At 39.5% G+C, this 10,019-nt stretch overlaps 1 protein-coding gene across 1 annotated transcript in view; it reads left to right on the plus strand.

Moving 5' to 3' along the window:
- Positions 1 to 10,019, plus strand: part of LOC118326515 (VPS10 domain-containing receptor SorCS1) — a gene marked incomplete in the record, with an annotated part of 146,103 nt that overhangs the window by 1,065 nt on the left and 135,019 nt on the right.

The following is a 10,019-nucleotide window of genomic DNA, read 5'->3' on the forward strand; positions in this document are numbered from 1 at the left end:
GAGAGAGAGAGACAGAGTGTGAGAAAGGGAGAGAGAGCCCCAAAGAGAGGCACACCTCTTTAATTAAATTCTCACCTGCAAGACACGAGATGAAACTGCTGTCAGAGATCTTTCACTAAACATGTTCTCATCTATGTTTTCAACAACAAAGACTGAATACTTGGGCTTTAGTAATGATGGATTTTAATATAGAACAGCACTGAGAGGATCCCAAGTCAGTGGTCTTATTCAAGTCCATATTCTAGTTCTACTGAACTGAGAATATTTGGGTTACAAATTAAAATTAGGCCTAAAAATCCACGCACCTCTGCTCTGGTGTGGGTTTTTATTTAAAGAGAGAGAGAGTGACCTCCAGTAGAGTACAGAGAGAGAGAGGGCTCTGTCTCAGGAGCTTCCCCAGTCTCAGGCAGCTGAACTGATGTGGGGTTAAAGCTGTTCATGTTGAGCAGGGAGCATCTCTGACCAGAGGGCAGGATTTTCAAGGTAGCGCTGCAGGTTTGGGGAGAGGTTTCCAGCCCCCCTCCTTCCTTTTATGAAGCCAGGGTCCCTGAGCCACGGGCCTAAGGAGCTCCCGCAAACTTTCCAGCTGCAGAGCGGCCTCTCATCTTGACTTGTTGGCATCAGATCGTTTCATGTGATGGCGGGAATGAGAAGATCCAATTGGTGAATGAGTCCCTCCTCGTCGGGGAGGGATGACATTTAGAGGTGTGCCACACTCTAGAGCGGGTAACAAGCTGTTCAGGTGTTTGCTATGGTGGAGGAGCACATGTTCAGATCAGATCAGCCTCAATACTTTTTTGGTGCCCACCTGTGTGTGTAGCACTAGTTACAGAGCACCGCCATGTGCAAAAAGCTGACATCAAGATTCATATCTTTAGCCAGCATTTCAAATTGAATGTTTCAGAAGGTTGATTTCTTTCAATAAATGAAAAAAGATTCAAATTTTCAAAGAAGTAGGCTGCAACTAAAGATTATTTCAGTGTTTTTCAGTATTATAATGTCAGAAATTGTGGAAAAATGCTTATAAATTCTCAGAGCCCAGTGTGACATCTTGGTGTAGCTTTTTTGTCCATCCAACTAAAATCCAGAGATATCCAGTTTACAATGAAATAAATGAGAGCAAATCGTCACAGAAACAATAATATTTGGCATTTTTTAATTAATATTTAATCGTCCATTAATCGATTCCAAAAAAAAATTGTTGCAAATTATTATGATTAGATTTTCTGATGATCACCTAATCAATAAATGGACTAATTGTTTCAGCTCTAAACTATTGTTCCATCGTCAGAGCTGAAAATCGGTCATAGTATCGGAACTGATTTAAAATGCCACAGCCCTAAGCAGTCACAGTTAATAATGAGTGCCCATGATACAATAAGTGAGCGTTTTTACAATTGTGTGGGTGTTGCATCATTGCTGGATGTGATTGTTTAAGTGGCCGCGATGTCAAACCGTGTCCTTCACCTGAGTTCAGCTCTTACAGGCACATCTGCAGCGAGGCCACCACTAATGGAGTTCATTCGATTGTCCTCTTCAAAACACAACACTACAGACAGTGAGTGCCGACAGTGACGACCAACAATGTCGTAATTATTTTAAAAACAACCGCTTTAATTTAGCAGGAGTCTCTAATGAATCTCTGAGCAGCCCTTCTCCGTGAAGCATTAATGTGTATCTACCTCTACTGTAGCAGGTGGTGCTGCTGGATGTGTCATCCGTGGTGCAACACATTTTATTATTACTTGTTTTACCAGCTGGCTTTTATGCAGCATTTTGTTTCTGGATGCAGGAGAGAAAGAGAGAGAGAAAAAAAGGTTTTGAATCTGAGCTTTATGGATGTAAACCTGCACAAACATGCTTTATGTTGTATCCCAAGTGATAATCTAAGCCTAAATGCAATTTTAGATTATTGCTTTAAACTTTAATTAACAGGGGAAGAAGAAAGTCTTCGGGCAGCTTAACCAGAAAAAGGCACTGGAGCACAGTTCAAATGTATTCATTTGCTGCAAGGACTGATATCTCGATGCAACCGCCTCTTCTACTTCACAGTGCAAAATATAATTAGCATGGACTGAGAATTGAAGGCAATAATAAAAAAAATAAAAAAATAAAAAAATAAAAAAATTCTCTTTATCCTGCAAAATCGTCCTGGAGGGGAAAATGGTTTGTCCTCAAACTGAGCTTTTCGTGAGCCAGTGTCCTGACTGTTCCACAACTGCACAGCTCCGTGTTACACCCACACCACTTAGCCCTGTCTGTAACAAAACCAATTACAGTCAAACACGTATCACCAGCTCCCATGCCCTCCACTTCACTTCTGACTGAAATTCCATCCTGTGCCTCAGGTGTTTCTGTGGGCTTGACAAACTACTGTAGCTCATGACAAAAAGTGACCTTACAGCGGAGGCAAGGAAAAAGAAAAAGTCAGTAACAGCATTCTTTCCATTTTTGTATGCTTATTGTTGCTTCTCTGCTTCTGCCAATTTGATTTTGTGATGTGAATAGATGTGCAACTATGAAACCATTTGCCCCTATTCTTTCACGTGACGCAGACAACTTACTCGAGGCTGTGCGAGAACAGAGCATCCTGCATTAAATATGTAGAGTTGTTGCTATAAGCAGGAACACGAGTCCTCGGTCTTTACAATCTGAGCCGCTGTATAAATAAACAGATGAGTCAACAACGTGCCGCAGAGCTAGAGTGAAAAGGATACAGATAAGGGCTCCATTGCTCTTAATATTTAACCTTTAAGGTATTTGCAAAGCTTGCCTTTTAACCATCCCACATTACTGGAAGCCTGTATGTCAGATTGGATTGGAGGTTCTAATTATGACTCATGAAGCATTGGCCACAGGAGTCATATAAGCCTTGTACAGCAAATTCAGGGAAATACACGTATTGTGAGTAAAAATACACTCGCAGTAGCTGAATGGACTGTACTGAATTTAGTAAATGATGCAGACTCATTGCGTTATACTCTTTATGTGTGTTTGCATGTGAATTTGTGTTGAAATATGAGCAGCAGTCTAAAAGAAATGTGTTTACATCCAAGTTGCCTTCAGCGCTGAATGTTCCGAGTTCAAACTTCACTTTGGGCAAAGTTTTCACGGAAAAGTCCATGATCTGATCATGACCCATGTTTTACACCACATTAGGCGATGATCCAAAGCTTAACCTCCTCTAAAGCCGACTCAAACTCAAAAGGGGATGTGACCCGTGGCTACACTGCTTTATCAAACTGTGTTTTCGGCTCATTCCAGGATTTACTTCGTAATTTGGTTGGATTTTTTTTTATAGTGTATCCCCTAGCTCTCGACATTCAGCAGTGCATAGCATTATTTAATTTTTCAGCTACAATCAGCTAGTGCTTGGTGGTATGACCAAAATTTTCACAGTATTTTCTGGTGGTTTACAGTATATCACTGTATTTTTTGCATGACAGTGCCTTTATGTAGGATTATAATGGCTTGTTCTACTGTCAGGAGTACATTACATATAAACACATTGTAATGTCATCATGTATATACATAAGACTGTGATTACTGTAGGTTTTCTTGGCCCCACAGAATGATACAATATATGGAGGAATCAGAATGCATGAAATTACATAAAATGAAAATGACTCAAAGAATTATTTGAAGAGATATTTCTCAAATGTTCTATTGCACAAGACAAAAATATAGTATACATATAGTAGTTGTTTGAACTGTGCAACAATATGGCCATACATGAAAAACGCACATCATACAAGGATTTAAAACCAGTATGGTTCATCCGATATATTGCCCAGGACTACAATCAACCATTAAAAAGTTAACATTTGGTGTACATCAATATTTCATGGCATTATTTGCTTTCTAGGTAGATCAGCAGAACAAGCTCTTAAGATCTGTTGTGTAGTGTTAGCAGGATTTTATCCTGAGTTTTGCCTGTAAGGCAGCACTTCCTCTCTGACTGTGTATTGTCCCCAACAAGCTCATTAGCTGGTATGGGAAAGTATTGGTTTTAAACTTAGTGTAACTCAGGTCATTTGCTCTCTCAGTTTTCTCTGTTAGCAACCTGTAGGATTGTCTAACTGCTCGTGTTCTTGCCCCATTGAGCCTAATTTAAGATCTCAGCAACTGTTTTGGTGAGTACAATGTTACCAAAACTGATAGAACAGATTTTGTGAATCAATCAAAAATAAAACCCAAGTTGTAATAAACAGTAGGTTTCCTAACTGCATGTACTACAATAGCCAAAATGCCTGAATGGACATAACAACATATTTGAGTAAGTATGAAACCAGATGTTGTTAAAGGATGGTATGTACTACCATAGCCAAGAGGCCTGAATGAAATGGAATAGGAATGTAAAGTTATTACAACATATTTTTTTAGCTGCCCTTTGTTTGAATTGTATAGCAAGAATACCATACTAATAATATATCAGTATACACTAGGGCTGCGCAATTAACCGAAATATTATCGAAATCGCAATATGGTCAAGTGCAATATGCAAATTGCATGAGCTGTAATGTTTGTTTTTACAATATAATGCAGCCCTAGTATACACATGGCTTGAATTAACCAAATGCTGAAACACGTGACAGCACTAATCAAAGAAAATAAGGCACATCAGAGCCTCCATAAGAACCAGCAAAAAAATTGGATACTACTATTTCATCTTCGTCCAATTTCTACATGACAGCTGTCAACAAGCAACTCACATCTGCAAAATAGAGAGAAACAAAACTGATCAAACAAATACCTGCTGAGTTCTTGGACCTGGCAGAGCACCATTGAGATTCTGAGAAAAAGGTTACAGGCAAAGAGCAATCTCACCATGGGGCCGGTGGCATATTGCTCAGATGGATGTACAACATGCACCGGGACAGAATTATTTACATTATGAAATGTCAGGCTTTGAATACTTTGCTCTGTCACTCAGATGGATTCAGGCTGACATATTGTCTATCAGTCGAAAAAGTTTGCTCTCGAGCCTTAATGCCTCCAGAGACGGCGGATATGTCCTGCTGGTGTGTCCAAAAAAGGCAAACAGAAGCATGTAAATGAAACCCTACAGAGACAACAGTAGTGTCTAGCACAGACAAAGAAGTAATATATCAAAAGACTTTGTCACCAGCTAATGAGGAGTCAATCACATGACGCTCTTTGAAGAGCTGTGAGAAGCTCACTCACATATGCCATCTCAGTTGACAGTCTCAATTATCCACCTGACAATATATTAATATATATTATATATATATATATATGGTTGTGTGTGTGTTCTCATAGCCATGGCAACGCCCAATTTACTGCCAACCCCAGATTTGTTTCACCAACGTCACGTCTCGACTGTGCAGTGGTATTCTCTCTGCGCCATCAAGCCTTCAATAATTTGCTCATTTTCAGACATTTGAAGGCTGTCAAGGCCACGTGGAGTTGTGGGACGTGCTATAAATTTAACACATTTACAGTGGTATTATCTGCTAATTTGACATGTTTCTAACATAATAGTTAAATTGTTGGAGAATTTAATGCATTGAAGGCTGTGTTAAATTATTTTTCATATTAGATGTTTAGCCATGCTAGCAGCAGTGTTGGTCTGTCAGTTGGTCCACCACTTTGGTCCGGACTAAAACACAACAACACAAACAACACAAACGATGATGGATTGCCATGACATTTTGTATAGACATGCATGGTCATCAGAGCATGAATCCTACTTAATTTAGTGACTTTTCCTCTTGCGCTACAATCAGGTTTACAGTTTTGGTGTAATATCTTGACAGTGTTAGTGTTAGCATTTAGCTCAAAGGGCCACTGTACATGAGTACAGCCTCACAGAGCTTAGTCTTGCTGTGAACTCATTTTAAGCAGAAATCCCTAGCAATCTTTGATGGCCTTTAAATTGCTTTAAAGAAGAACTAAAAGATAATGAAGAAATCTTTTCATTGCCATGATGGACCTTTGAAGGAATGTTTCTCACTGACCTAATCTCTCATAGCTTATGTCTAATACAGTACAATTCTTATGTAAGTCAATTTCTTATGTAATGTGGTGAAGAAACAGGCCAGGTTTTCTAAAAAGTTAATTAGTTGGTTTTATTCCTAACGAACACTTAAGTGAAGACAAATCATTTAGTTGACTTACAAAACACATTCTAATTTACACAGTGGAACTATTTCTTAGGTGTTAATGCAAGCTTTTTTTCTGTGCTTAAACTGTGCAAAAGTTAAAAGAAGTTTTACATAGTAATTAACCACAAATTCCTTTGACATTCTGTTTCTATTTATTGTTGAGAGGACAGACTAATTTTTTACATTTCAAAACTTTTGGGGGGTTTATTCAGAAGGTGGAAAATGAATTTGAAAACTTATATTTGTGCTGCAAACACTAATATAGGTAATTATACAGTTAATTTATTTATTTTTTCATTTATCTCCCTGTCTAATGTAAACCACAGTCTTCTTACAGCAAACACAACTAATTTTGGATATGTGTACAAAATAGAGGTAATTTTCCACTTAACTTAAACTTGAGGTAAAAATGTGAAAATCTGAAAAATGATAAGTCTTGGCTATTCATCATAGATAGCAGGTTTACAGTATGCAACACACTTGAGCCATAGGTGTGGCTATGTTTTTCTCATTCTGTTGGATTGGATGAAACATCCCTAGAAACATTTGATACATCTATGAAAGGCCTGAGTTTGCCACTTTGCCATCTCTTGTGCTTTTTTCTTAAATCTGTGTCCAAGTTTCTTTCTGCTTCTTCTCCCATCTCCCTCCCTCCTCTTTGCTCACATGCACCTTGTGTCTTAGCTATACTTATCCTGTGTAACACTGCAATCACAATGTGAGCTTCCAAATCAGGTTGTGACCGTTCAATTGCAACACAGAGCGCATCCTAATCTGTGTGCTTTCAGACCTGTTACTTAACACATTCTGCTGAGAGGAGAGAATAAAAAGAAGAAATTGAAACAACAAACATAACTGAAGCCACTGTGTGGGCTAAGCGATCCTTTGGGTTCGTGCCTGGGAGTTATCAGGCAGGCGGACGCTGTCACGCTCCAGTGAGCAGCGTTTACTTGCCATCAGGCTGCATATGCCCATAAACAAACTAGCTTCCCAGTCCCTCTCCTCTTTTTCTACAAGCAAAAATCCCAAGTGAAAAGCTCACAAATTAGTCATTATTTCCTTTAGTCTGGAGTTACATGTTGTAAAACGATCTCTAGAGTAGTTGTAATTTTCCTTGAGGCAGGCTCTCGATAGAAAATATATACTTTGTGGGTAATATGTCGGGGTACTGTCAGCCAAGCCGGTGAGGCCTCAGGAACCACAGTAAGTATTATTTTAGTAAGTGACCTTAGATGCTCCTGAGAGTATTGTTCTTATGGCTCTCATGTGTCCATTTCTCCCTCTTAAATGATCAATGTTTAAGATTTAGTGGCATCTAGTTGTGAGGTTGCAGATTGCAACCAACTGATAACTCCTTTCACCCTCCCCTTCCAAGCATGCAGAAGAGACTACAGTGGCCACAAAACTAGCAAAAAATAGAAGTCCCTATCTAGAGCCAGTGTTTAGTTTGTTTGCCCTGTAGCTACTGTAGAAACACCACGGTTCAACATGGCAGACTCTGTAGAAGAAAACCTACTCATGTCCCAGATATAGGATGTATCTAAACCATTTACAGCACGGTAGGCAAATACAAGTGTCTTGAATCGGATTCAAGCAGGCAACAGTAGCTAGTACAGTGTGCGAAGGAACAGTGTAGTGTGGGAGACCTTAGGCAGCCATCTAGTGTCACATTCAGGTTCCTTGTGGTCCAGCCAGACATGCAGAGATATATCCTGCAATCTGGGTTTCAGACCGAGGAAAAGATAGAATTAGATGAGTGTCATTTGCATAGATGTGATTGTGTGACTGACTTTGTGTAAAGTGTAAAGACGAGGGGACCCAGAAAAGTACCCTGAGGTACCCCAGTAGTGCGGCTACAAGGTTCAGGTTCTTCCGTTATCCTGTAAGTGCAGTCCTTGAGGTAAGATGTGTACAGGCACCCTGCCAGCCAGTTGTCAAGGAGGCACTGATAAGGTGGGTAAAGTAAGGAAAGAGGTTGGAAGCCATTGAGCTGGGCGGTGGGAGGTAACCAAGGTTAGTAACTCATTGGGAGAGAGGTGTGAAAATGAAGTTAGAATAGGAAATGAAGACAAAGATGTATATACGACAGGTGGTGTCAGCAGGAGGGTGGGGAAATGAGGAGGGTATGTCATCTATCTTTAGTAGTTAACAAAGTTGCTTGGTAGAAAGGAGGAGGGAGTTGTGGAAGTGTTTTATGGGGTTGGAAAAGGAAGATTGAATTTTGGATTGAAAGAAATAGCTTTTAGCTGCAGATAAGAAAGAGGAGAGAAGAGATTGATAGGCAAGGAGGTCCTTGGATTTCCGCCATTTTATTTTAGGTAACAGTAGGGTGGTTCTGTCAGTACGCACAGTCGGACAACCGCAGAGCTGGAGGGGTTGGATGAGTCTGCCGAGAGGTGAGATGACAGAGGGAGGTGCAGAGAGGTGTGTCTGTGGCAAAGTTAGGAAGCAAGAGAAGGAGTCAAGTGAGGTAGGCGGTAAAACTCATTCATGATATCTGCCTAAGTGGGGGTTAGGGGAACAATCGAATTTTATTAAATCAAAATCTAGCATCAAATATGCGCATTTGATTATTTAGGTTTAGCTTTTAACATTTGTAAGTAGCTAATGTCATTAAAAAAATCTAAACCTCAAAAATTCAATTGAGATCTGTAATCAGATTTTGTTGGTTGAGAAGGCATGATTCTTGGAAGTTGTTAAAGTTAAACTCATAATATGAAAGGGAAGTTCTTACTACTGAAATAGACCTGATGTGCTACATTGTCAGCAAGATTGTTTCACTTCATACTAACCGCTCGTTGGTGTTGTTCAAGTGCTGCACAGTCCACTTATGTTTGTAGAGCTATAGGGCCTCTACACATGATCAGGGGCAGAAGGTTCAGTGTGCTTCAAACTAAATAGTTGGTATGAAAGTTGAAACATCATCTGAACATGACTAAAAGCAAAAAGGCAGGGCAAAAAAAACTGCGATATCTCCACTTCTGCTGTTATCCCCATAGTACAAATGTGGATAATGGCACACACTTGGCACTGGACCTGACTGTACACCCAAAAGGTGATGGAAAATAGTGTGAAGTAGGTGTGCTTGTCTAATTGCTGTTTTCAAAAAGTTACAAACAGTTTTGGAGGCGCCCTTCTAATTCTGATGACTGAAAGGAAAACAATCCGACAAGCACTTAGTTTGAAGCTTACTGATGCCTTTAGCAAGGTTCATTGAATGCAACAAACTTTATGGTACTGCTACTCCTGGCTTTGCTTGCAACTTGAATTTAAAACCCCGTCATTGGATGTTCAATCATTTTCTAACTTTGATTTCTGGTAACCTTTCAATTGACATCTAATAAGAGAGTTGTGACAGAATATTAGCTCTTAAAAGTCATACCACCATTGGCAGGAGGACTATAGCATGACAGAATACAAGCAGTAGGACGGACATACCAAGCTCGCCTGGTCACGCACAATCTCGTATTACACCTAAACAGTACACTAAAATATGTTTCTGAAACGATTTTAAGTGAGAAATAGTCAATGTAGTAACAGAATCTTGATTTGTATTTGATCAGCACTGCCTAGTTTTTTCATCTAAGTTTGTTTTAGGTTTACTCTAAATTGGACCATAATATACTAAATGAAAAGCATAATGTATGGAAGAAGATGTTAAACTAGTGATTAAGACCATAAATTCATCAGGAAACTGTTTACTGAACTCATAAATTAAGTGAGAAGTCGGGTCATTCTCCATTAGAGTGAATGGGATCGCTGTGTTATTGCAGCCAATGGAGCTCCCCCTGGTGGCCTGTACATAGAATGCAGATTTGAAGTAGTGTTGTCACGATACCAAAATTATTGTTTCGATACTGATACCAAGTCAAGAATTGCGATTTCGATACTTTT

The sequence above is a fragment of the Morone saxatilis genome, unplaced genomic scaffold, assembly GCF_004916995.1.
Source record: "Morone saxatilis isolate NCDOM2014 unplaced genomic scaffold, NCSU_SB_2.0 Contig17, whole genome shotgun sequence".
NCBI classification, from domain to species: Eukaryota; Metazoa; Chordata; class Actinopteri; family Moronidae; genus Morone; species Morone saxatilis.